Here is a 22374-nt window from a genome sequence, read left to right as displayed (position 1 = left end):
TAAACATGTCAATTTTTGTGGAGTACATTGGGTTTGCAAGTACACACCAAATAGGGAAGATAGATATTGCAAGAGGCATAAGCATTTAGAAACTAAATTGTTGCAAGAAAGGCTAGATGTTTGTGCTGAAAATTTAAATTTTCTTGGCCATACATGTGAACTTTGCAATGAAAGGGGTCATTTAACTATCCGATGCAAATTGTTTCATGATCTAATCGTATCCAAAAATTGTGATGACTTGATTTCCCTTGGACATTATAATGAACTTAGTTTGCTTATGGGTTATGAAGAAATGAAACGTATAACTAACTATCTTCCAGTATTTTCCCGTGACAAACTTCTTGGTTTTGATCTAGAGGAAATTTATATGTATTGTGCGGTGAATTGCATTGAAAATCCTTATATTGCCAATTACATAAAGAAAAGAAAACAAATAGAAGATGAAGAGAATACTAATGAAAGGGAAGAGACTTCCCAATATTCTCCTATTATTTCTTATGATGAATCAGGTAACAAGGAGGAGCCTTCTATTCAACCAATCTCATTAATAAGGAGCTCCAAAAAGAGGATTGAACCCACACATGATGTGGTGAAGAAGAAGAAAAGAAAAAGGAAAAGAGGTAAAAAGATATCTCTCCCAAATAATGTTGCTCCTATTATTGTTGTGCCTCATGAAAATGAATCAAAAATAATTGTGGAAGATGATGCACTTGATGATGATCTCGTTATGCCTATTGCTTGTTGTGATGATTATGATTGGGAAGATAATGATACTTCTTATGATCTTGAAAATCTTTTTGGCCCTTTCTTGGAATAATATGATAATAATGTTTGCTATACTATTGGTGCTATCCATACTATTAATGATGAGAGTGATTATGCTTATGATATGAAAAGGCCCAAGCTTGGGGATGCTATGTTTGATGAAGATGATGTTTTTGAGAATATATTTGCTGCAATTAATGTCGGGGATATAGTTACTGGTGTAACCCGCCCAGGATGGGCCGGGTTACGTTGCGACAGCTCTTCATTCAGAAGCCCAAGGACAGATTAAGGATGGCGGTTTAGTAATGGGCCTAAGGCCCAGAGGCGACTTAAGGCCCGTAGTGTTAAACCGCCATTATGGCCTGACTTGTAGTGTAAGGCAAGAATAGTTAAGAGTCCGAGCCGGACACTGTTTATGAGCCGGCCGGGACTCTGAGAGCCGCTGTGTGTTAACCTCTCTATATAAAGGGACGACCCGGCGGCGGTTCAGGACAGATAACATCAAGTCGGTAGCCAGGCATAGCGGATTCGCTCCCTGGTCATCGAAACCCTAGTAATTCCACCTCAACTGGAGTAGGCTTTACCTTCACCGTAAGGGGCCGAACCAGTATAACCCTCGTGTCCTTTGTCCCGTTTAACCCCTTTAAGCTTCCTAGTTGCGATGGCTCCACGACTAAGTCCTTTCACAAGGGCATCTGCCGTGACTATTCCACGACAGTTGGCGCCCATCGTGGGGCCAGCGCATGGTGGATTTGAGTTCTTGAAGGGCAGCTTCGAAGGGCTCAAGGGATACGCTGTGGGCCGGATGACCAAGAGTCGTCGCGGCAAGCTCTACATCAACGACGCAGGCTGGGGCTCCGACGCCGGCTCAATCGAGTACGGGTACTGGGTCCCCTTCGGCGGAATCCACGTTTTCATTGGCAAGATCGGCGAGCCGGGCCCTGAGCCGGACATCGACGCCGACCTCATCGAGACGGCTCAGCGTGCGAGACCCGCCCGTACTCTGCCCGCCTTGAAACGTGCTTTCATGGGATGCATCCACGGAGAACTCTCTGAAGGATCTAGATCTAGCGATGAGACGACCGTCTGCTCTGATGAGGAATCATCCACAGGTGAGACGGACTCGTTGTATCAACTTGAAGACAGCAGGCTCGGGGGTTGTTCCGATGGCGACAATATTTCGGACCCTTTTGAGCCGCCAAGCCGGGTTGGAATCTTCATGGCCGGCACACAACCTATTCAAAACCCCGCCGCTGGGGCGGGAGGCCCTGCGCACTCGCCGGCTCAGGTGCTGATGGATCTCACGGATAAGATGACTGCCCTACTAACCGCCACGGTCGTCCCAGCGGATCAAGCTCAACATGATGCGGAGGTGGCACAGTTAAAGCTGGACATAGCACAAGCCAAGGAAGATCTGGCAGCGAAGGGAATCAGGATGGCTGCAGAACGGGCGGCTCTGGACGCCCAGACTCAACTGATTCAGGCGCAGTCTTTCCGGCTCACGATGGATCAGAACGCATCCAATGAGGTCATGAGAAGGAGGCATCAGAAGGCTCAATCTCGGCTCCCTCCGGTTTATGATCCTCGAAACCTCTTCAACACGCCCGGTGCAGGGCCCAGTAACCCGCCAGAAGTCACGGCACCCGGGGCTGGAACGCCGGCTCAGCCGCAAGTGATGGGGCCTCCCCGTGTGAATACTGCCCCACCTCAATACGTGCCGATACCACCGGGTCATTATTCTAATCCATTGGAAAACATGATCGCTGCAGCGGAGCGACTAGCGGCTCTCCCAGTCGAGGGTGACTCTCCAACGGCGGTCGAAACCCGCAAGGTTAGAGAACTTCTTCAGACGGCTCTGGCTCAACAGGAGGCGTATTCATATAGCCGGGACAGGATTCATTCAACCCCTCGTCCAAGCCGGAGCCCAAGTTATAGCAGGCACATGGCTTCAGCGACCGGCTCAAGCAATGTCCGGCGCCGTGACTTGCCAGCTGGCCACGGCCCGGCGCATAATGGAGCCTTTAACGCAGTAGACCAAGACAGAGCACGTCAAGAGGCGGAGCAGGCGGCTCAGCTGACGGCTTACCATCCCCTCCCGGTTTATCCAACAGCTTCTATCGAGACAGGCATAGCTACGAGGACCGGAGGTGTCCCTTGTCTGGTGCCGGCTCTCCGTAACGAACGTCTGCCCAAAGATTTCAAAGGACCAAGAAGGTACCTAATTACACGGCTGATTTACAGCCCGGAGCATGGATTGAAAGCTACGAGATGGCTATGGAGTTGCTGGAGGTCAGCGAAGCGGCAATGGCCAAATACTTCACCATGATGTTGGATGGGACTGCCCGCACTTGGTTAAAGGGACTGCCCGCACTTGGTTAAAGGGACTGCCACCTAATTCCATCGGGTCATGGGCAGAGCTGAAAGCCCGGTTCATCCAAAACTTCAAAGATACATGTAGGCAATCTATGTCAATTGTGGATTTGACTAACTACAAGCAGCAAGAAGGTGAGTCTACGATCCATTGGGTACGCCGGGTCAAGGAAATAATACATTCGTCTGATAAGATGGACGCCGGCTCTGCGGTCCTAATCTTGGAGCAAAATTGTCGTCTTGCGCCCCTGAAGATGAAGCTTGGGCGGCTCAAGCGCGATTGCAACGATATGGGTACGCTGATGACGGCTCTGGTCAAGTACGCCGACTCTGATAGTACCAAGGATCCCGCGTCTGATGATGAAAGGACAGGGAAGGGAAAGAAGAATGGCAACGGCAAGGGCCCTCAGCATAACCCGGCGAACCAGGGAGGTAACAAACGTAAGGCTGATGGCAGTATGGAGTTTGTGGCCAACACCAATGCGCAGGGTAACAACCGCCGACGTAAGGGGAGACCACCTCCCCGATCCGGCGGGTCAGGCCCGATGCTTGAGCAATTGTTGAATGAGCCCTGTCCAAGGCATGGCTCTAGGGAGAAGCCGGCCACTCATCTATGGAAAGACTGCGCAATCATGAAAGCCTTCAAAAATTCCAACACTTTCAATGGCAACAATGGGCAGGGCGGCAGCTCAGGCGGCGGCGGCTTTAATGGCCCGGGCGGCGGCTCAAATTCCAATTTTCAGAATTTTCAAGGTAATCAAGGAGGTTTTAATCAGCAATCTGGCCAGGGTAATCAGCAGCAACAGCAGCAGGGGGGATACCAGACCAATCCGAAGCAGCTCAATAGTGGACAGTATCATGTGTTTACTACCAGTTTGTGCAAGCGAGACGAGAAGCTTCATAAGAGGGCTGTGAATGCTGTTGAGCCGGCGGTTCCACGTTATTTGAGATGGTCTGAGCAACCTATTGTATGGAGTAGGGAAGATCACCCTCCCCGGGTTGATAATCCGGGTCACCTGGCCCTGGTGGTGGCTCCTCGGGTTGGTGGGTATAAATTCACTAAAGTGCTCATGGACGGAGGCAGTAGCATCAACATCCTCTATTATGAGACCTTTCGTCGTATGGGGTTAACTAATAAAAACCTCAACCAGTCTAATACTGTTTTCCATGGCGTGGTGCCTGGTAAGTTAGCTTATCCGGTTGGTAAGATCGAGCTAGAAGTAGCCTTTGGAGATGAGTACAACTCCAGGGCGGAAAAATTGACCTTTGAGGTGGTCAAGATCAGAAGCCCGTACCACGCTTTATTTGGGCGCCCGGCTTACGCCAAGTTCATGGCACGGCCGTGTTATGTATATTTGCAGCTCAAAATGCCAGGTCATAATGGGACAATTACGGTTCATGGCAGCCGAAAGATAGCTTTGGAGTGTGAGGAAGGTGACGCCGCCTACGCTGAATCTGTTTGTGCAACAGAGGAGTTGAAGTTTTACAAGGATAATGTTGACCCGGCAGATATGACGTCTTTGAAAAAGCCAACCACGGAGCATGAGCTGGTAATGAAATTTAAGTCGGCCGATGAGACTAAGCTTGTTGACTTTGTTCCGGGTGACTCATCTAAGCAGTTCAGCATCAGTGCCAATCTGGATCCTAAATAGGAAGGCGCGCTCATCGAGTTCATCCGTGAGAACCGGGACATCTTTGCATGGAAACCTTCTGACATGCCGGGTGTACCGAGAGAACTCGCTGAGCACACTCTCAATATTGATCCAAAATTTAAGCCAGTCAGGCAATTCCTCCGGCGGTTTAATGAGGAGAGGCGGAAGGCCATTGGTGAGGAAGTAGCTTGGCTCTTGGCGGCCGGGTTCATCGTTGAAGTCTTCCATCCAGAATGGTTAACTAACCCGATGCTCGTGCTCAAGAAGAACGGCACCTGGCGTATGTGTGTGGATTATACGGATTTAAACAAGGCTTGTCCGGCTGATCCTTTTGCTCTCCCTCGTATTGATCAAATTATTGATGCTATGGCGGGTTGTGAGCGTTTGAGTTTTTTGGATGCGTACTCTGGTTATCATCAGATCAAAATGGTTGTTAAGGACCAAGAGAAGACGCCGTTCATTACTCCCTTTGGAGCCTTCTGTTATGTGTCTATGCCTTTTGGGCTCAAGAGTGCACAGGCGACTTACCAGCGGTGCGTGCAGAATTGTCTTCATAATCAGATTGGGCGCAACGTTCATGCTTATGTGGATGATATTGTGGTAAAATCCAGAGAGAAGGAAACCTTGGTAGACGATCTGAAAGAGACCTTTGATAACCTCCGGGTCTACAAGATGATGCTTAATCCGGCCAAGTGTGTTTTTGGTGTTCCTGCAGGCAAGCTCTTGGGTTTTCTGGTTTCTCACAGAGGCATTGAAGCTAACCCGGAAAAGATCAAGGCAATCACCTCTCTGGCTAAGCCGGCGTGCATAAATGACGTGCAGCGTCTGGCGGGTCGCATCGCTGCTTTGAGTCGGTTTATAAGCCGGTTGGGCGAAAAGGCCATACCATTATATCAGATGATGAAGAAAACAGATGACTTTGTCTGGAGTGATGCCGCTAATGCTGCTTTTGAGGATTTGAAAAGACAGTTAGCTGAGCCGCCAGTTCTTGCTGCTCCTGTCGATAAAGAGCCCTTATTGTTGTATGTAGCCGCTAACACACGAGCCGTCAGTGTGGCCGTCGTGGTGGAGCGCAAGGAGGCGGGTAAGGAACATCCGGTTCAGTGCCCGGTTTACTACGTCAGCGAAGTACTCATTGAGTCCAAGCAACAGTATCCACATTGGCAGAAGCTTGTTTATGGGGTTTTCATGGCAAGCCGGAAGCTTAAGCATTATTTCCAGGGCCACCCTATCACTATGGTTAGTTCTGCTCCCCTAGGAGATATCATCCAAAACAGAGAAGCCACAGGAAGAGTTGCTAAGTGGGCCATAGAACTTGGGCCTCATGGTCTAAAGTATGTGCCACGCACTGCTATCAAATCTCAAGCATTGGTAGATTTCATCAATGATTGGACAGAACTGCAGATGCCTGAAGAGAGGCCGGATAACACATACTGGACTATTCACTTCAACGGGTCCAGACAGTTGGAGGGCTCGGGGGCTGGAGTTGTGTTAGCTTCCCCTCGAGGTGACAAATTTCGTTACGTACTACGGTTGATGTTTCCCTGTACTAACAATGCAGCTGAGTACGAGGCCTTGCTCCATGGCCTTCGGATGGCTAAGGAGATGAGTTTAAGCCGGGTAAGGTGCTTTGGCGACTCAGATTTGGTGGCTCAACAGGTATCCGGCAAGTGGGACTCTAAGGATCCCCTCATGGCGGCTTATCGCCGTGAAGTTGATGCCATCGCCGGGCATTTTCAGGGTTATCAAGTGGAGCACATTGACCGCAGAAAGAACGAGGCGGCTGATTCCTTAAGCCGGTTGGGCTCTCAGCGTAAGACGGTGCCGCCTAATACTTTCTTGGATATTCTGCATAACACTTCTGTCAAGTTGCCTACAGAGGAAGACTTGGCTGTTCCTGACCCAGAAGCACAGTTGGTGGCGGCTCTTCACGTTATCCCAGATTGGACAGTGCCATACTTGGCTTACATGACCCAGGGGGAATTGCCTGCGGATGAAACTTTGGCCAGACAAATAACCCGGCGGTCTAAGTCAATGATAATTGCCAATGGCGAGTTGCATCATCGCAGTGTCACTGGGGCTTTTCAGCGTTGTGTTTCCCCTGAGGAAGGGCAAGAAATTTTACGAGAGATTCACGAGGGGGATTGTGGCCATCATGCCGGCTCAAAATCCCTTGTGGCCAAAGCTTTTCGTCACGGTTTTTATTGGTTGACGGCTCATGCTGATGCAGAGGACTTGGTCAGTAAATGTGACAGTTGTCAGAAGTTCTCAAGACGGGCTCACGTGCCGGCTCAAGAGTTGAGGATGATTCCAATCACTTGGCCGTTTGCAGTCTGGGGGCTTGATATGGTTGGGCCTTTCAAAAGGTCCAAGGATAAGAAGACCCAGCTCTTGGTGGCGGTTGACAAGTTCACAAAGTGGGTTGAGGCAGAGCCAGTTAGTAAGTGTGACGCAGCCACGGCGGTTCAGTTCATGAAAAAGGTGATATTTCACTTTGGTTTTCCACACAGCATTATAACTGACAATGGTACCAATCTATCTAAAGGCGCCATGGAGGAATTTTGTCAACGAGAGCATATTCGGCTTGATGTTTCATCAGTAGCTCACCCTCAATCCAATGGTCAAGCTGAGAGAGCCAATCAGGAAATCTTGAAAGGCATCAAGCCCCGGCTTTTGGTCCCTTTGCAACGGATGCCGGGTTGTTGGGTGGAGGAGTTACCCTCTGTATTATGGAGCATCAATACTACTCCTAACAGGTCTACGGGTTACACGCCTTTCTTCATGGTTTACGGAGCTGAGGCGGTTCTCCCTAGCGACATCCGACATGACTCGCCTCGAGTGGCGGCTTATGTCGAGGCGGATAATGAGCAAGCGCGTCAAGATGCTCTTGACTTGTTGGACGAACAGCGTGACGTAGCAGCAGCTCGCTCGGCGATTTACCAACAAGACCTGCGCCGCTATCACAGCCGCCGGGTTAAGTCCAGGACCTTTCAGGAAGGCGACTTGGTGCTCCGGCTCATCCAGGATCAAACAGATGCACACAAGCTATCCCCACCTTGGGAAGGGCCCTTTGTGGTCAGCAAGAACTTGCACAACGGGTCATACTACCTCATCGATGTTCGAGAGCACAAAGATTCACGTAAGTCGGAGGAGGAGACCCGCCGGCCGTGGAATATTGCTCATCTTCGGCCTTATTACACTTGAGCCACCGGCTCTCGTAATGTACATATTTCTATAGCCATGTATATATTATGATAAATAATAAAGCAGGACCTTTGTCCTTTTTTGCCCTCCAAAGGTAAATGTGTCATTGTTATTTTCATTGTAATATCACATGGTCACTTGGAGGCTGATCCGGCTTATGATCGTATTCGAATCTAGCCGTTAAAAATATGATCACTTGGGGGCTTCCTGTTCAAACATAGGTCGTATTCGAACCAAAGAGAACATAGTTGTCGATACCCACTTGATTGGCATATTGCCGAGCTCACTGGGGAGTTTCTTGATCATATTTGAATCATAGCTCAACCCCCTTTGGGAACCGACGTGGATCGTATTCGAATCAGCGTCGTTAAACAACTCTCAAGGTCATTTGGGGGCTTCCTGTTCAAACATAGGTCGTATTCGAACCAAAGATAACATAGCTATCGGTACCCTCTTGATCGGCAACGCCAAAGCCACTGGGGGCTATATGATCGTATTCGAATCTTAGCTTAACCCCTTTGGGACGGTTCTCTGGTCGTATTCGAATCAGAAGCCTCCAAATTTTTGAGATCTCTTTGTTGCAAACAAGTTCTTTTGATCATATCAAAAGTGTTCAAGGGTGGTTCTTATTCCACCGGCTTAACGTTGATAGCACATAATAAGCATTATATGTGCTGGTGAACCGGAGTTGAGTTCTCAACCTCATTATTCGGGTTACATAAACTGGAAGTGTACTTGAAGGATCGCAGGTATGCTGTTATGGTTATCTCAGAGATATAATTGAGAGACGGTTTATTATGATTTTGATTCATATTCCGGGTTATATGTAAAATATATGACTCTCCATGCGGTAAGCCGCCTAGGGACTTGTGATTTGTTTTCTATGTAGGACAATTAAAGACAGCTCTTTAAACATAAGGAAAGCAGAGGATCAAGCATAACCCGGAAGAATATTAAAGGGCAGCTTAAACAGTGTTGAGCGCTACACACATGCACGATGGCACGACAAAATTAAGTGTTTGTCCTACTCTATTACATGACTCCCCGAGTCCAAAAGGTGAGGCATTGTTTTTAAGACATAACCATGAGCCGCCTCAGAGATCAAAGGTGTTGTTGGGCGGAAGCTTCCGGTTCATCCCTTTCTGCTCCTCCGGCTGTTTCCATGTCCTGGAAGGTTGATGATTTCCAGTCAATGCCACTCAAGGCTTCAAATTGAGCTTCATCATCAATTAACCCGGCCGGGTCAACTTCAGGGGCGAAGGTATGCTTACGAGTTGGAGGAATCAGGCTGACTGCTTCATATCGAGGTGTTGGGATCCTCTGATTCTCCGCGTCATAGCCCGGTTGATATTTGCTAAGGTCTATATCATTACCAATCAAAGTGGCCACAGGGCGTATGCTCTTCACGCAAGCGGCGAAGTCCTTCTGGTCAAAGGGAGTGCCATCTTCCTTCAAACTGGGATACCAAAGGGCGATGTCGGCCGGGTCTAGCTCCGGTAGAAACGCCTTGGCCCGGCTCAGAGCGGCTATGGCTCCGGCTCTTGCAGAAGCTCGTCTCAACTCTTGGAAGCGTTGAGGAAGCACGGCAAGCCGCCTGAGTACATCCGCCAGATGAGTGGGAACTTCATTTGACAGAGCCACAACAGCTAAGGCACGTTGTGACCCGGTGTAAAGTTGCTCTACCAAGGTATAAACCGCCTTCAGTTTTGTTAGCACGTTTTGGTTGAGATTGGAACTCCTGGGACCTGCATCACAAAGTCAGTAGAGCTGATGGCAATTGAGATACTTATGGGAAATGAAAGATGTAAACTAGCTAAAACCTTACAGAGTAACTTACCAAAGATTGCGGAGACCATCTGAGATACATGGCGTTTTAAACCGGATAGCTCGGCGGTTGTTTCAGCAAGAGTGGCCTCCGCTTGTTCGGCCCGGCTGAGCAAAGCAGTTTTTTCATCCGCCCAGGCTTTTCTCTCTGCTTCAAACTTCTTCTTCAGTTTCTCTTGTGCAGATACACTGGATTCAAATTTGGAGTTGGCCTTTTGGGTTTCACTTTCCTGAGTCTTCAGGTGGTTCTTTAAATCAGATATCTCCGATTCAAATTGCTTAAAGGCGGCCTGTACAAATTCCGGGTCATAGTTAGGGTGATTATAATGCAACATTAAGTCCCAAGCACTTTGCAAGCAAAGACACTTGGCGCTTGGGGGCTAATGTATGCTGAAGAGCTCTATTTACCGTGTCGGTTCATGAAAATAAGTCCCAAGCACTTTGCAGGCAAAGGTACTTGGCACTTGGGGGCTAATGCATAATGCTGCTCAACTACTTGATTAAAACAAGGTAAGGACTGGTTCAAATATGCTGTTTAAACCGGCCCTCGAGTGCTACCAGATAAGCCGGTTTTCTTGCAGTGATTACTAAGCCGGTATTAAGTCTACAACATATTTCATCATAAGTAATAGACTTGGGGGCTGACATGGTAAGGATAACTAGGGAGTAAGCAAGAGAGTCATACCTCAGATTTTTGCTGTATTTGTTTCACCATATCAATTTCCAGATCCCGGCTGTTGTGCGCTTGATTCACATAGCCAGAGACAATGTCTTCAATGCTCAGATGAGCATAATCAGTGATGTCTAGCTTGGCCCTGTGGTGTTTCAGAAGTTCTTCCTTGGCAGAGCGCTTAGCCAGCACAGTAGGTCTTCCCGGTTCGACAAATTCAGTCCGGATGATTTCAACGTCCGGGTCATCTGGATGAGCCGGGCTGGAGATCTCCGGGTTCTCAGAACCTCCCATAACTTGTTCAATGGATGGAGCATTGGCGGCATCAGGAGCTGGTGCAGCTGGCGGCTCACGAGTAGAAGCGTCAGGAGCAGCCGTTCTGAATTCCGGCTCAGCCAAGCTTGGTTCTTCGACTGGCTTACTTTTCTTTGTCCTCTTGCTGGGCTTTACTTGTACACTGAAAGTCAAAGGGTTAGTACAAAAACGAGTAAGATAAGCACAAAATAAACTGATCATCATTACCCGGGAGTGGTTTTGAAAGCCGGCAGGCTGGACTGCATTGAGTCGCCGGAGGAAGGTGAAGTTTCCTGGTAATTTGAGTCAGAAGAATTGAGTGGTTGATGAGTGAAGCCCGCCAAAGGGTGCAAAGAATATAAGTCGAAGATAACCTCAGTCTGGCGCTTCCTTGATGCATCGGGTAAGCCGGAGGAGAGGTCTGCATCTTTGCTGGTCCGGGTCTACCTCAGACTCTCATGAATCTGTCGCTTCAAAAGAAATTGAGGATCTTGATAAGCTAAAGGATGTGAAAATCTTACTTTCCGGGTTACCCTTCGGATTTTCTGTCTCGGCAAAGGCTCGGAGTCGGAGGAAATTATAATTACCTCTTCAATCGCTTCATGACTCGCTCCGGTGTCCTCCTGCTGATAATCCATGTCAATAAGATGGTTAAAAAAGGAGCCTAAAGAGTCAAGAGCTACCTCTGACTCGGAGGTGTCTTCCGGATGAAGCAGGTCCGAGGCGCTAGGTTTATTCCCCTTCTTACGGGGAGCGGCTTTCCTGGCGGCTTTCTTAACTTTTCTGGCTTTCTTGGTAGCTTCATGGTCATACTTGACCTTCCAGAATTTATCATTAGCCTGTAAAATACAACAAAGGTTTTTGAAGTTAAGACGAGATCATTAAAATGGAAGGTAAAGTGTTCAGGTTAATGGTTTACCGCTGGAGCCGGGTTAGCTTTGCAGAAAGGATTTAAGCCCACTCTCCCGCAATTTGCCAGGCTCTCGTTCAGAAGAGACTTGGTCGTATCATCAATAATGTCCTCAGGTAAGTTGTCTGGACTGTGCCGAAGAGGATCATCCTTCTGGCCCGTGTAATTGCACATCAAGCCGGGGCGGCGGCTTAAAGGAATCACCCGCCAGGCAATCCAAACCCGGACCAGATCAATGCCATTTAGGTCGTTCCCCAGAAGAGCTTTGATCTTGTTGATGGTGGGAGTAAGTGGTTGACGTTCAGCTTGAGATAATTTATCTGGCAAGGGGTGATTTGATTCCAGACGCAGGGCGCGAAAGCCGGGCAGAGGATTCTCATCAGCCGGAGAAGTGTCTTGGCAGTAGAACCATGTCTGGTTCCAAACTTTTGGGTGGCTTGGCGGCTCAGCATAAGGGAAGAGACAATCTCTCCGTCGTTGGATTGAGATTCCACCGAGCTCCAAGCTGGGCCCATTGGCACATTCGTTTTGGCGGTTCAGATAAAATAACTCTCTAAAGAGTAGCAAGCTGGGTTCTTCTCCAAGGTACACCTCACAGAACACTTGGAAGTTGCAGATGTTTGACACGGAATTGGGTCCAATGTCTTGAGGTCGCAGGTCGAAAAAGTGCAGGACATCTCTGAAGAATTTTGAGCCGGGAGGAGCAAAGCCCCGGTTCATGTGATCAGTAAATATGACAACTTCCCCATCCTTGGGTTGAGGTTTCTCTTCTGACGGGTCAGGAGCACGATAAGACATGACCTCTTTCTTTGGTAGATAACCCGTCTTCACAAAGTCAGCTAAGATGTCATCAGTGACGTTGGATCTAACCCAATTGCATGTGACGGGTGCTTTGGGAGCCTTGGGCGGCATTGTGAAGGATGGAAGCCTATGACAAAATAAAATTTCCGGTTCAAATTTAAGCCGGAGGAAAATTTTAGTTCAGTATTTAAGGTGGCGGCTTATGAAGGGGCGTAATGATATATGGCTAATTGTGTCAGGTTATTTAAGCCGCCATGGATATCATGAGCAATTAAGTTATTTAAATCTATTATGAATGATCCGGAATATTCATGAAGCATTGCCTTTTTAAGCCGGTGATATGAGCCGCCATGGCTAACAGATGCAGTTTTTTGCCTAAGTGTTGCACAAACAAGTTTCACAGGTTGCAGTGATTATTTTGGATCAAACGGTCGTCCAGAAAAGAAAATTTTCTAGACCTAAAAACTGGTACAGAGAAGTTCATAAGCTCTAATGAGGTCTTTTTGCAAGCAAAGGGATCTGCTAGTATTGAAAATGGGTGTGAAGCTGCTACCGCAGGAGTTCTGTGCTGTTTTCGGATCAAAAGAAACCGTTGTGGAAGGACTGTGAAGGAATCGCGAGGAACCACGAAGAACACAGAGAACTCGCGAAACCCTAATGCGGATCTAATGTACGGGACGGTGAAGACTTACTGGTGCTGATGAGCAGCGGAGGTGCGCCGCGGTTCTCTGGTCAAGACAGGTCGATGCAGCGGCCTTGGTTGGTGTAGATGAGATGCGCGGCGGCGGCGGCGGAGCTCGGGTTCTGAGATGTCGAGAGGAGGAAGACGATGAAAAGGGGAGAATGAGACAGGACCCGGTCGTGCCTATTTATAAGGGACGGCTGATAAGTGGGCGCGAGAAACGAGGAGGCTGAAGACATGATTATCCAGCTGCAGAGACGCCTCAAATTTTCGGGATAGTTATTAAGATAAGGATCCGTTGAGATACGTTGGGCAGAACGTGCATTAATGGCGGATGACGTCACGGCGGGTTACCAAGAATCCAGAAGATGACGTCATGGCGGGTTATAACCTTTGCGCAAACAGAAGCCAGAAGATTTTTTCTTAAGGTATTGAAGATTGACATGAACCAGTTCAAATCAATCTGGGGCCTAATGTCGGGGATATAGTTACTGGTGTAACCCGCCCAGGATGGGTCGGGTTACGTTGCGACAGCTCTTCATTCAGAAGCCCAAGGACAGATTAAGGATGGCGGTTTAGTAATGGGCCTAAGGCCCAGAGGCGACTTAAGGCCCGTAGTGTTAAACCGCCGTTATGGCCTGACTTGTAGTGTAAGGCAAGAATAGTTAAGAGTCCAAGCCGGACACTGTTTATGAGCCGGCCGAGACTCTGAGAGCCGCTGGGTGTTAACCTCTCTATATAAAGGGACGACCCGGCGGCGGTTCAGGACAGATAACATCAAGTCGGTAGCCAGGCATAGCGGATTCTCTCCCTGGTCATCGAAACCCTAGTAATTCCACCTCAACTGGAGTAGGCTTTACCTTCACCGTAAGGGGCCGAACCAGTATAACCCTCGTGTCCTTTGTCCCGTTTAACCCCTTTAAGCTTCCTAGTTGCGATGGCTCCACGACTAAGTCCTTTCACAAGGGCATCTGCCGTGACTATTCCACGACAATTAATGTTTGTCCCAAGCTTGGGGATGCTATGTTTAATGATGATATTTTTAGTCTCCCAAGTTTTGATATGCAAATTTGTTATGATGATAGCATGCCTCCTACTTATGATGATTATATTTACGAAAGTGGGTTTGGAAGAGTGTCAACTTTAGGAAGTAATGATCCCACTATTTTCGAGGATATTGAATCTTATAATATTTATGAAAGTGGATTTGGAGAGGTCATGACTTTATTTAGTGATGTATCCACTATTTCGGAAGAGGTTTCAATCGATTATGATGAGAACAAAGTTGCTACTTATGATGATTATTGTGATAAAACTTATGCTATAAAGAGTAGTGATGATTATATTTATAAAAATTGTCATGATTATGAGTACCCTTTCTCTGAACATTACTCTTTTAATGTGGAAACAATTTATAGTATTCAAGTCTCTTTCGATACTCCCACTATTCCGAATGAGAAGAAATTTGCTTATGTGGAGAGTAGTAAATTTTCTATGCTTGTAGATAATGAAAAGAATGCTTTAGGTGCCGGTTATATCGTTCATTCATGATGCTACTGAAAATTATTATGAGGGAGGAACATATGCTTGCAGGAATTGCAATAATATCAAGTTTCCTCTCTATGTGCTTAAAGTTTTAAAGTTATGCTTGTTTTGCCTTCTTATGCTAGTTGATTATTGTTTCCATAAGTTGTTTGCTCACAAAATCCCTATGCATAGGAAGTGGGTTAGACTTAAATGTGCTAGTCATATTCTTCATGATGCTCTCTTTATGTTTCAATTCTTATCTTTTATGCGAGCATCATTGAAATCATCATGCCTAGCTAGGGGTGTTAAACGTTAGCGCTTGTTGGGAGGCAACCCAATTTTGTTTTAGTTTCTTGCTTTTTGGTTCTGTTTAGGAATAAATAATCCATCTAGCTTCTGTTTAGATGTGGTTTTGTGTTTTAATTAGTGTTTGTGCCAAGTAGAACCTTTGGGAAGACTTGGGTGAAGTCTTTATGGTCATGCTGTAAAAAACAGAAACTTTAGCTCTCACGAGATTAGCTAAACCTTTTTACTGGAGAGTGCTATTTAGTTGATTCTTTTTGCAGATGATTACTAGACAAATTCCTCAGGTCCACCAATTTATTTTAGAATTTTTGGAGTCGAGAAGTTTGCGTTAGTTACAGATTACTACAGACTGTTCTGTTTTTGACAGATTCTGTTTTTATTGTGTTGCTTGCTTATTTTGATGAATCTATGGCTAGTAAAATAGTTTATAAACCATAGAGAAGTTGGAATACAGTAGGTTTAACACCAATATAAATAAAGAATGAGTTCATTACAGTACCTTGAAGTGGTGTTTTGTTTTCTTTCGCTAACGGAGCTTACGAGTTTTCTGTTAAGTTTTGTGTTGTGAAGTTTTCAAGTTTTGGGTAAAGATTCGATGGACTATGGAATAAGGAGTGGCAAGAGCCTAAGCTTGGGGATTCCCAAGGCACCCTAAGGTAATATTCAAGGATAACCAAGAGCCTAAGCTTGGGGATGCCCCGGAAGGCATCTCCTCTTTCGTCTTCATTCATCGGTAACTTTACTTGGAGCTATATTTTTATTCACCACATGATATGTGTTTTGCTTGGAGCATCATTTTATTTTCTTTAGCTTTGCTTTCTGTTTGAATAAAATACCAAGATCTGAAATTCTTAAATGTTAGAGAGTCTTCACATAGTTGCATAATTATTAAACTACTCATTGATCTTCACTTATATCTTTCGGAGTAGTTTGTCGTTTGCTCTAGTGCTTCACTTACATCCTTTTAGAGCACAGCGGTAGTTTTATTTTGAAGAAATAGATGAGCTCTCGTGCTTCACTTATATTATTTTGAGAGTCCTAAACAGCATGGTAATTTGCTTGGGTTATGAATTTAGTCCTAATATGATGGGCATCCAAGAGGGATATAATAATAACTTTCATATAAAGTGCATTGAATACTATGAGAAGTTTGATACTTGATGATTGTTTTGAGATATGAAGATGGTGATATTAGAGTCATGCTAGTGGAGTAGTTGTGAATTTGAGAAATACTTGTGTTAAAGTTTGTGATTCCCGTAGCATGCACGTATGGTGAACCGTTATGTGATGAAGTCGGAGCATGATTTATTTATTGATTGTCTTCCTTATGAGTGGCGGTCGGGGACGAGCGATGGTCTTTTCCTACCAATCTATCCCCCTAGGAGCATGCGCGTAGTACTTCGTTTCGATAACTAATAGATTTTTGCAATAAGTATGTGAGTTCTTTATGACTAATGTTGAGTCCATGGATTATACGCACTCTCACCCTTCCACCATTGCTAGCCTCTCTAATACCGCGCACCTTTCGCCGGTATCATACACCCACCATATACCTTCCTCAAAACAGCCACCATACCTACCTATTATGGCATTTCCATAGCCATTCCGAGATATATTGCCATGCAACTTTCCACCGTTCCATTTATTATGACACGCTCCATCATTGTCATATTGCTTTGCATGATCATGTAGTTGACATTGTATTTGTGGCAAAGCCACCGTTCATAATTCTTTCATACATGTCACTCATGAGTCATTGCACATCCCGGTACACCGCCGGAGGCATTCATATAGAGTCATATTTTGTTCTAAGTATCGAGTTGTAATTTTTGAGTTGTAAGTAAATAAAAGTGTGATGGTCATCATTATTAGAGCATTGTCCCAGTGAGGAAAGGATGATGGAGACTATGATTCCCCACAAGTCGGGATGAGACTCCGGACGAAAAAAAATAAAAAATATAAAAAGAGGCCACAAAAAAAGAGAAAGGCCCAAATAAAAAAATAAAAAAATGAGAGAAAAAGAGAGAAGGGACAATGCGACTATCCTTTTACCACACTTGTGCTTCAAAGTAGCACCATGATCTTCATGATAGAGAGTCTCCTATGTTGTCACTTTCATATACTAGTGGGAATTTCACATTATAGAACTTGGCTTGTATATTCCAATGATGGGCTTCCTCAAAATGCCCTAGGTCTTCGTGAGCAAGCGAGTTGGATGCACACCCACTTAGTTTCTTTTTGAGATTTCATATACTTATAGCTCTAGTGCATCCGTTGCATGGCAATCCCTACTCACTCACATTGATATCTATTGATGGGCATCTCCATAGCCCATTGATACGCCTAGTTGATGTGAGACTATCTTCTCCTTTTTGTCTTCTCCACAACCACCATTCTATTCCACCTATAGTGCTGTGTCCATGGCTCACGCTCATGTATTGCGTGAAGATTGAAAAAGTTTGAGAACATCAAAAGTATGAAACAATTGCTTGGCTTGTCATCGGGGTTGTCCATGATTTAAATATTTTGTGTGATGAAGATAGAGCATAGCCAGCTATATGATTTTGTAGGGATAGCTTGCTTTGGCCATGTTATTTTGAGAAGACATGATTGCTTTGTTAGTATGCTTGAAGCATTATTGTTTTCATGTCAATATTAAACTTTTATCTTGAATCTTATGGATCTGAATATTCTTTCCACAATAAAGAAGATTATATTGATAAATATGTTAGGTAGCATTCCACATCAAAAATTCTGTTTTTATCATTTACCTACTCGAGGACGAGCAGGAATTAAGCTTGGGGATGCTGATACGTCTCCAACGTATCTATAATTTTTTATTGTTCCATGCTATTATATTATCTGTTTTGGATGTTTATGGGCTTTATTAAACACTCTTATATTATTTTTGGGACTAACCTATTAACCTAGAGCCCAGTGCCAGTTCCTGTTTTTTCCCTTGTTTCAGTGTTTCGAACAAAAGGAATATCAAACGGAGTCGAAACGGAATGAAACCTTCTGGAGAAGTTATTTTTGGAAAGAAAGCAACCCGATAGACTTGGAGTGCACGTCAGGAAAGAAACGAGGGAGGCACGAGGCAGGGGGGCACGCCCACCCCCCTGGGCGCGCCCTCCACCCTCGTGGGCCCCTCGTGGCTCCCCTGACGTATTTCTTCCGCCTATATATACCAATATACCCTAAAAACTTTGGGGAATAGAATAGATCGGGAGTTCCGCTGCCGCAAGCCTCTGTAGCCACCAAAACCCAATCAGGACCCTGTTCCGGCACCCTGCCGGAGGGGGGATCCCTCACCGGTGGCCATCTTCATCATCCCGGCGCTCTCCATGACGAGGAGGGAGTAGTTCACCCTCGGGGCTGAGGGTATGTACCAGTAGCTATGTGTTTGATCTCTCTCTCTCTCGTGTTCTTGAGGTGATACGATCTTGATGTATCACGAGCTTTGCTATTATAGTCGGATCTTATGATGTTTCTCCCCATTTACTCTCTTGTAATGGATTGAGTTTTCCCTTTGAAGTTATCTTACCGGATTGAGTCTTTAATGATTTGAGAACACTTGATGTATGTCTTGCGTGGGATAACCGTGGTGAAAATGGGTTATTCTATTGATTCACTTGATGTATGTTTTGGTGACCAACTTGCGGGTTCCGCCCATGAACCTATGCATAGGGGTTGGCACACGTTTTCGTCTTGACTCTCCGGTAGAAACTTTGGGGCACTCTTTGAGGTTCTATGTGTTGGTTGAATAGATGAATCTGAGATTGTGTGATGCATATCGTATAATCATACCCACGGATACTTGAGGTGACATTGGAGTATCTAGGTGACATTAGGGTTTTGGTTGATTTGTGTCTTAAGGTGTTATTCTAGTACGAACTCTAGGGCTGTTTTTGACACTTATAGGAATAGCCCAACGGATTGATTGGAAAGAATAACTTTGAGGTGGTTTCGTACCCTACCATAATCTCTTCGTTTGTTCTACGCTATTAGTGACTTTGGAGTGACTCTTTGTTGCATGTTGAGGGATAGTTATATGATCCAATTATGTTATTATTGTTGAGAGAACTTGCACTAGTGAAAGTATGAACCCTAGGCCTTGTTTCCTACCATTGCAATACCGTTTACGCTCACTTTTATCATTTGTTACCTTGCTGTTTTTATATTTTCAGATTACAAAAACCTATATCTACCATACATATTGCACTTGTATCACCATCTCTTCGCCGAACTAGTGCACCTATACAATTTATCATTGTATTGGGTGTGTTGGGGACACAAGAGACTCTTTGTTATTTGGTTGCAGGGTTGTTTGAGAGAGACCATCTTCAAGCTACGCCTCCCACGGATTGATAAACCTTAGGTCATCCACTTGAGGGAAATTTGCTACTGTCCTACAAACCTCTGCACTTGGAGGCCCAACAATGTCTACAAGAAGAAGGTTGTGTAGTAGACATCAGAATACTACTATTCTTATGGGGGGTCATCTAGAAATTTTGATCGGTGGTAGACTCCATGATATCCGCTCCAGCTTCGTCTTTATAGTCATCATCACTACCATCAGGGTCGGAGTCGGTGTCGTCGGTGATGATGTAGTCTTCAGAACGAATCTCCTTGGGTTCATCGTCTTCTCCTCCTGGCGCGGGGTCTCCCATGAAAACTCCTAGCTTCCTTGTCAGGTCGTCATTCTTCTCCACAAGTATTGCGATTTCCTCCTCATATCCGTCGCGTGTAGACTTGAGTTCCTCTTCTAGCTCCATGTTCCTGGTCATCGCCTTCTTCAGATATATCATGTTAGCGCACATGTGGTTCTCCTGGCGTCGAATGTGCTGGTTAGCTCCTGGATGAAAACTGCAATGGACCTGTCCCTCCTGGTGCTGATCATCTCTCATTGCTCATCGCGGCACCCACATATCTGATAGATAGTGTCCTTCAGCTCCTGTTTGTAGACTTCTCCAATTCGTCCCATAGCAATGTGGGCTGCCATGCTCTTGCCTAGACTCCAGGTGGGTGCATCAAAGGAAAACTCTATGGGCTCAGTGACTGGTGTGAATGTCCTTCCTGGAACTTGAACACGAATCATCCAACGCTCCTCTTCTGGTAAAGTGGCGGTGTAGGTCCCGGTGAAGCTGGGTATTCCGATGTTTAGGTACCTAGTGACTTCCTTCAAGTGTCGTCCAAAGGGTGTGTCTTCATCCGGTTAAGCAAACTTGTTCCTTGAGTCCGCCATCCTACAGAGTAGAAAATAGAGAGGAGTCAGAAATGAGTAGAGAAGAGTGACCTATGGCTCATCTTAGTGGTCGTGTCCTACATTCAGCGTGTGCTCTGATACCATCTTGTAGCGATCCGACCTCAGACGGTCAAATCTCTGTGTTCAGTGTCATCCCTGGATCGGTAATGCTGACACACATAGTACTTGAATGGATTTATAACAGAGTAGAAATCACACACTTATTACATCGAATGTCTCGAAAGAGAACTTATTACAATAAATATGGCTTAAGGCCATCTAAATGAGATAACAGCGGAAGGCTTGGAAGATAAAGTGAGTCCATCAACTCCAACGGCATAGCTGCGTGCATGACAACGGCCTAACGCACCTTACTCTTCGTCTGAAAAGTCTGCAACATGATATGTTGCAGCCCGAAGCGGGTCAGCACATGGAATATGATTGGCAATATAACACAGTAGAGCAATGAACAGATAAATGCTATCACTACATGCATATATGGCTGGTGGAGGCTCTATGGTTATAATGTATTTGCAAAAAGCCAATTTTTTCCTACAACAAAGGAATATTTTTTTATTTAACTATCATGGTGGTTGAAACATCATTGAGAAGGTTCCTCCAACTCAATCCCAAATAAGGTAATCATTTACAACCCGTCAAATTAATTTAGAGTGATGAGATCAAATCAATAATTCAAGTACCATATACTCAAGATGTCCATAACCGGGGACACGGCTAACCATGATTAGTTTGTCCACTCTGCAGAGGTTTGCGCACTTTTCCCCACAAGACTCGATCTCCTCCATTGGATTTCTCGCACTACAAGGTGTTTGAGAAACGGATGACCGAGACACAGCCTTTCAGGAGCATTAACTCTTTACTCTGGGTAGACAGTTACACCTACTTTCCCCTACATCTGCTAGACTACCACTGAAAGAGGTCACGCAACATACTCAACTATGCCAGAGCCCATAATGGCTTGTGGATGCACGCGGAAGTTTCTAGCATGAATAATCTTATGATCCCTTTGAGCCTGGGCGGCGGACCGTAGGATGATCACACGGGTACTCCGGGATATCCTAGGACAACACTGGATTCTCCAGGTGCCCACAAGCAATCCACCCAGATGTGTATTAAAGTTGCCACCTTAAGTTGAACCATTAATTAACAAACTCACATCTGTCATGGATACACTCAAACCCAATGCACGTCTACGAGCATAGCATGGCAATATAAGCATAACGCAGAAGTAACTCCCAAGGGTTTGATAATAAAACAGGTAATAGGTTCTACCTCATCATCTACTTCCCGGACCCACATGTTAAGAGATCCTACTCATGCAATGTGTGAGGGTTGAAACTAATGCATAAAAACTGGGTAATAAAGGGGTATGATCAATGTGTTACTTACCTTGCTGACGATCTGCAAATCCTAGAGACTCGTAGTAGCACGCTTTGCACTCCGGGAATTCTATCGCAAAAAACCAATAGCATACATAAGCACTCAAGCAAAGATGCACGGGTAAAACTCAAATAAGAAGATCGAATCTAAAAACTCAACTGAAGAGATTCAATTTGCAAAAAGAATCAAATCAAACGGAGCAACGAAACTCAAACAACGAAAGAAACAAGATCCGTTTACTAATCTGGACTAAAGTTAAATTTTACAGTACCAAAATCTTGTTCAAGTTGGTTAAACAGAAAGAGGGCTTCGAGACGAAGATCTAGGCGCTTGTTTCACCTGATTTGGATAAACGAGCGAAAAAATAAACTAAAACGAAGATTAGGGTAGAAATCACGATCGAAAATAATCGCGGAAAAACCCTAAAAAATAAAACGAGACGAACAGGCTAACGAACGAACGTTCGCTGTCTGCGGCTAACTGACGAACAGCGTTCGTTAAAACGAACGTACGTACGGACGAACGTCCGCTAAATAATAAAATGACGAAAAACCGAACCGAACCGAAATCTAAAAAAACAAAACTAGGGTTTACTAAAAAACGATTGGTTTTTTCCGAGAAAAACCGGACGGCGGCGGCGGGGCGACGGGGTGGCGACGGCGGACGGCGGCGGCGGCGGGGCGACGGGGTGGCGACGGCGGACGGCGGCGGCGGCGGGGCGAC

This window comes from Triticum aestivum, chromosome 5D (assembly GCF_018294505.1).
Source record: "Triticum aestivum cultivar Chinese Spring chromosome 5D, IWGSC CS RefSeq v2.1, whole genome shotgun sequence".
NCBI lineage: Eukaryota > Viridiplantae > Streptophyta > Magnoliopsida > Poales > Poaceae > Triticum > Triticum aestivum.
The sequence above is the reverse complement of the archived record's forward strand: the minus strand, read 5'-3'. Positions refer to the sequence as shown.